Source organism: Chrysochloris asiatica, unplaced genomic scaffold (genome assembly GCF_000296735.1).
Source record: "Chrysochloris asiatica unplaced genomic scaffold, ChrAsi1.0 scaffold00009, whole genome shotgun sequence".
NCBI lineage: Eukaryota > Metazoa > Chordata > Mammalia > Afrosoricida > Chrysochloridae > Chrysochloris > Chrysochloris asiatica.
In genome coordinates, this window is record NW_006408527.1 from 3,980,225 (window position 1) to 3,987,062 (window position 6,838).

Genomic DNA, 6,838 nt, shown 5'->3' on the forward strand with positions numbered 1-6,838 from the left:
TCCTGATAAATGAAGAAAAGATTGAAGCTATCAAGACTTTTATTTTATGTAATCCACCACATAAATAAAACAGAGGAAAAGAACCACATGGTCATATCAATTGATGCAGAAAAGTCATTTGACAAAATCCAACATTCATTTCTGATAAAAACACTCAACAAAATAAGAATAGAAGGGAAATTCTGCAACATAATTAATAACATATAATGAGAAAGAGGAAGACCCCCCAACGAGATGGAATGGCCAAGTGGCAGCATCGATAGACTCATGTGTGGCAACAGTAGTGAGGATGGCCCAGGATCGGGCAGTGTTTCGTTTTGCTGTGCATAAGGTCGCTATGGGTAGGTACCGACTCTATGGCATGGCACCTAACAACAACAACACACCAAACCAAGAGTGGAGAGAAACTGAAAGCATTCCCCTTGTGAACAGGAACCAGACAAGGATGCCCTTTATCACCATTCCTATTCAATATATATTTTTAAAGCATTTATTGTGACTTGAGTGATAGTTTACATGGGAGAACATCGGTTTTTGCACTCACCCTATCATGTTTTGTTTCATTGCAATGATTACAATCCCCTCCATGCATCCTCATTTACCAGTATTTGTTTCTATTCCCTCTGGGTTTTTTTGTTTTGTTTGTTTGATGTACACAAAAACACTCAGGAATATATAATCTTTTAAACAACCAAAGAAAGGGCACATTCTGCAAGCCAGCATACAGCCTTTCGCTTTCCATGAATCTAGAGTCCTCAGCTGCTCTATCTCTTCATGCAGTTACCTCTGCCTCTGTCTCTGGTGTTGCTGCTTCTCTGGTTAGGGTTCCACTCCTATTCAGTATTGTATTGGAATTTTTAGCCAGAGCTATAAAGCAAGAAAGGGAAATTAAAGACATTCAAAGCAAAGAAGAAGTAAAATTTTCTTAATTTGCAGATAATATGATCCCATTCTTAGAAAATCCCAAAGTCTCCAAAAGAAAATTATTGGAACTCTTTGAAAGATTCAGCAAAGTGGCAGGGTACAAGATCAACATATTAATGGGGTTCCTTTACACTATTGAAGAGAGTTCTGAAAAGGAAATCAGGAAATCAATACCATTTACAACAGTCACCCAAAAGATGATATTGTGTTTGTGGTTGTGTGCCATGAAGTCGGTTCTGACTCATAGCAACCCTGTATGGGTATCTGAGCTTGTAAATCTTTTCTCCCACAGAGCACCTGGTAAATTCAAACTGCTGATCTTGTAATTAACAGCCCAATTCATAACCCCCTACTCTACTAGGGCTCCTTACAACAACACTTGCCACTATGTAATATACAGTCTTACATTTTTAAAACCTTGCCTCCCTCAAGCCAGAGAGAAGCGCTTTGAGAACAGGCCTTTTTGTGTTTTGTCCATACTGAAAGCCCAGAATAGAAGACTTGCTCAAGAAACACTGAATAAAGGAATAGTGACAATAAAGAAGGTTGATGTGTCTGAAGTCCCTGGTTACCCTTTTGATTTCATGTTTTACAAGTGAAACACTCTCTGTTGGAGCAGAGGAACTGGACAGATCTGGAATGACTGGATTCTCCTTAGCTACTTGCCAGATTTATCAAGTAAAACTACAAGACACCCAATTAAACTTTAATTTCAGATAAAAAGCATTTTTTTTTAAGTATAAGTATGCCACAAATATTGCATGGGGCATACTTATTAAAAAAACATTATTCATTGATTATCTGAAATTAAAAGTGAACCGGGGGGGGGGCGGGGTTCATATTTTATCTATCAGTCTTATCGATAGTCTTTACACAGAGTAGGTTCAGAATTAGTTAGATGAGAAGTGAATTAATAACGTGTCTGGATCCAGAGAAATCAGAATAAAGCTAAACAAAATAGGAATCAGGATGAGTAGGGTTCTGGTAAATGTTTGACCTTTAACAATTGACCCTTCAAGGGGGGGAAATGCCTTTATTTGCATCATTTGCCCATATCCTTGGTGCACTGCTCTCACCAAGACTAATTTCAAATCACCAAGGAAACATGACTTGAGTGAGGAGTGAGAACGAGATGCACATAAGCACTGAAGACAAGCCACGATGGACCAGCTTCAGCATCCACTCAGCCCTCCCAGTCACAGACCTTTTAAAAATGAAAAAGCACCACCACCACACCAAGGCCTTGCTGGCTACTTCCTCATACACATTATGATCTCAATCTCCCAATTCTATGAGGTAGAAATGATTAGCCCCTCTCCCTTTCTTTTTGTTAACAAAGAAGGAAAGTGAGACCAGAGAGAGTAAAAAAAAAAAAAAAAAGGACGTGTCTAGTCTCACCGCTGGTAAATAAAGTAGAGCTAGAGTTTAAAGGTAAGAACTATAAAGATCATCAGTGAGAAAATAGGCATGAGCTTAGGGGCTCGGATACATGTAATCTAAACCGCATCAAACATAGCTAAAGACACACAAAGAGCAGATGACTGTAACCCCCTAAAAATTAGACACTTCTGCATCATAGGATAAGCACTGGATTGCAAGCCACAGGTCATCAATGAGGACTCACTAATTACTCCATAGGAGAAAGATGAGGCTTTCTGCTCCTATAAAGATGTATGGCCTGGGAATCCCTATACAGGGTAACTATGAGTTGGAACTGACTCAACGGTACTTAACAACAACAATGTACATCAAAAGATTTCACACACACAAAAAGAGTAAAAAGAGACTGGGAACATTTCTTTGACTGACACATCTTAAACTTATGGAACACTTAACACCTCAACAAGACAATCCAGTTGAAAAATGGGCAGAGGACATCAATAGACGCTTGACCAAAGAAGACAGCCAACAAACATATGAACTGATTGTGGTTGTTGTTAAGAGCTGCCGAGTTGGTTCAGATTGACTCTTTAGGGTTTCCGAAGAGCAGTTGGTGAGCTTGAGCTGCTGACCTTGACATTCAAACTGACTTTGCATTCCAGCACATTAACCTACAGTGCTACACCAGAATTCTTGATTAGTCATTAGAAAGATGCAAATCAAAACAAGGAGGTATCATCTTATCCCAGCATTAATAGCCAAGTTAAAACCCTCCACCACAACAAAAATCCAGAAAACAACAAATGCTGGTGAGGGTGTGGAAAGTCTGGGACACGCCTACATTACTGGTGGACCTGTAAAAAGTTGGAATAGAAATACAGTATATCCAACAATCCCTCTGCTTATCTACTTGGTATATATCTTCAAGAAATACGAACAATGGCATGAATGTTGTTAAGTGCCTTTGAGTCGGTTCTGACCCATAGCGACCCTGTATGAGGCTTCTGAGGAGCGGCTGGTGAGCTTGAACTTCTGACCTTGTGGTTCAAACCGACTTTGCAGTCCAGCACATTAACCCACAGTACCACATCATGATACATGCATAGCCATGTTCATTGAAGCACTATTCACAATAGCAAACAGATGGATACAGACTAAATGCCCATCAACAGAAGAATGGTTAGACAAACTTGGGTACATACACACAATGGAATACTAGGCAATGGTGAAGTATAATGATGAATCTATGAAACATCTCATAACTTGTGTGAACTTGGAGAACATTATGCTGAGTGTGGGAGCATGATGACTCTGTACAATAAACACTGGAATGTGAAGCACAAGGTTGGTGGTTTGAGCCCACCTGATGCTCTGTGGGAGAAAGATGAGGCTTTGCTTTCTACTCCTATGATGATGTATAGCCTTGGAAACTCCATAAAAGGTACTATGAGTCAAAACCAAGTTGATGATGGCACTTAACAACAAAGCTCAGTGTAATTCGTCAATCACAAAAGGACAAATAATGTAAGAGAGCACTAATACAACCTTTTTTTTTTTTCATGTTTTATTGTGAATTATATGATATTTTACATGCGAGAATTTTAGTTTTACATTCATTCCACCATACATCGTTTCATTGCCATGGTTCCAATCCCCTCCATGCATCATCAACCGACCAAAGGGTATACCCTATAAGCCCACCCCCTACACTCCCCCCCCCCAATTCTTCAGGACCCAGTCCCTCTCCCTCTCTGGATCCAAAGTCCCCAGCCGCTTCATCACTCCACGTCATCATCTCTGCCTCCATCTCAGGCCTTGCTGCTTCCCTGGGTAGGGTCCCGCTCTCGGCTCTTCTCCATTGATGGTCCCAGAGACCTCCGCTCCTAGACTGGAGAGTTAATAACTCCCTTCCTTGCTACAAAATGTCTACCTTTACATTTCCAACCCTCACAATCAGTCCTGATAACAATCATTCACTATTGTATCACAAGTGACCCTTCTGCATTTCATTTCATCAGCTCTGCCTACACAGATTGGATAGTACTCACTGGAGATTCTGCCTTTCTCCATGCCCCTAGTGTATGCCCTCTCTTCCTATCAGCTGGTAGCTTCACTCTCCACTCTAGAGTCCTCTGTGGCCACGCTGCTGACTCTGGGCCCAGAGTCCCCAGGTCTCCCCACACTGCTGGCCAACCAGGTCCCCATCTGGGTCCACAGAAGCCCACCGAACATTGTAGGGCTTAGCTTGCCGCTTCATTGCTGCTTTTAACTCACTTCTGCCTATCAGCCATGCATGTGGTCACCAATCAGGGCATGTATTTCCGTTGAGTCTTAGTCTTGGAAGGGGGTTTGCATTAAGGGAACCCGACCACTTGCCTTGATGTTTCCTGGGCAAGCATTTTGTTTGTTATTGTAGTAACAGTCCATCTGCCTCTATTGTTTTGTATTTTTCCTGTAGGTCTTTCTTTCAAGAAGTATCTTCTGTTCTTCTAGCCGCTCCAGGCTGGTTTGCTCATCCTTTCAAGTGGGAATTTACCATCTCTGGAGATCTGGATGTGGTTCAGGCTTCTACCTATAGTCTTATGTATTGCAAAGGCTCTGCAGGAATCCTCCTTCACTGGGCACTTTGTAGCCCCATTTTAGGTATTCCAATCAGTTATAGGCAGAAGACGGGCTTACAAGCTTTCTATGGTGATGTTTCTGACTATTCCTTTCTCTCCCCCTCCAGTGTCTATTTTATATGATAATGCAAGGAAAACCAAGATTCAAAAGACTGCCGAGCCTCTTAACATTATTCCCCCGTTTTCCCCATTCCAACCATGGGTCAATCTCTGTATCCCAGGGCCCTGTAGTTCCAAGGTTGTGCATGCATCATTCTTTATCTCTGTCCCACTTAACCCATTCAAACATGCCTATTTGTTCTCCCGTCTGCTTTGTTCTTCCATTTCCCTGTCCCTCCTTTTAATACAACCTTTCTTGCTGAAAGCAAAGAGGACCTAAAATACTTACTGATAAAGATCAAAGACCACAGCCTTAGGTATGGCAAAGAAACCCAAAATCCTCACAACTGGGCCTATAAATAACATCCTGATAAATGGAGAAAAGATTGAAGTTGTCAAAGACTTCATTTTGCTTGGATACATCATCAACACTCAGATGCTGCAGTTAAGAAATCAAACAACGTATTGCATTAGGCAAATCTGCTGCATAAGACCTCTTTAAAGTGTTGAAGAGCAAAGATGCCAGTTTGAGGACTAAAGTGCACTTGTCCCAAGTCATGGTATTATCAATAGTCTCATATGAATGTAAACATTGGACAATGAATAAGGAAGGTCATAGAAGAATTGATGCACTTGATTTATGGTGTTGGAAAAGAATATTAAAGGTACCATGGACTGCCAGAAGAACAAACAAATAGACACTGGAAGAAGTACAACCAGAATGCTCCTTATAAATCAAAATGACCAAACTTTGTTTCTTATACGTCAGACATAGTATCAGAAGGGAGTAGTCCTTGCAGAAGGACATCACGTTTGGTAAAGTGGAGGGTCAACCCCAAAGAGGGAGATCCTCAACAAGATGGATGGGCATAGTAGCAGCAGCAATAGGGCTCAAGTGTGGCAGCAATTCTGAGGATGGCACAGGACCAGGCAGTGTTTTCTTCTGTTGTACACAGGGTCACTGTGGTCGGAACTGACTCAATGGCACTGAACAATACTATTGTAAAAAGTCAAGAAAATATTTCCATGTGAAAATCAAAATTCTATACTGAATGATTGGGAGGGAAGGGAGAATCATTGGCTAGAGAGTTGTTCTTAAGTGCCATCGACTTGTTTCCAATTTATAGGGACCCTATGTAGGTTTTCCAAGGAATAGCTGGTGGATTTGAACTGCCAACCTTGCGGTTTGCTACCTAGTGCGGATCCTACATTGCCACACCAGGCTAGAGAGTTGACACATGTTAATTGGGTGACAGGATAGCAATTACAAAAGAATAAGAAGAGGAGGAGGAGGAAGAAAAGGAATATCTACAATAGGCAAATGTATGGAGGTTGAAATCTATTAGTGATTACCCAGAGTCATTGCTTGGTGGGGTACTGAGCTTCTGTTAATTTTGGAAAGAATGTTGATGATAGTTACACAACATGATGAAAATAATTGATGTCACTGAATTGTATATTTTAGCATATTAAGATGGCATATATATCTTTTTTACATATATACTCACCACATTAATAAAAATAGAGAGAGAGAAAAGAATTTCATTTTACTTGGTTCCACAATCAACACCTGTGGAAACAGCAGTCAAGAAGTCAAATGATTTGCTGCAAAAGTGCTCTTCAACTTTGCCAGAAGAGTAAAAAGGGAACCCACAGAATGGGAAAAAATCTTTTGCAATGACATATCAGACAAGGGACTCATTTCTAAAATATACAGGAAACTACAACACCTCTACAAGAAAAAGACAAATAACCCAATTAAAAAGTGGGCACAGGATATGAACAGACACTTCACTAAGGAAGAAATCCAGGCA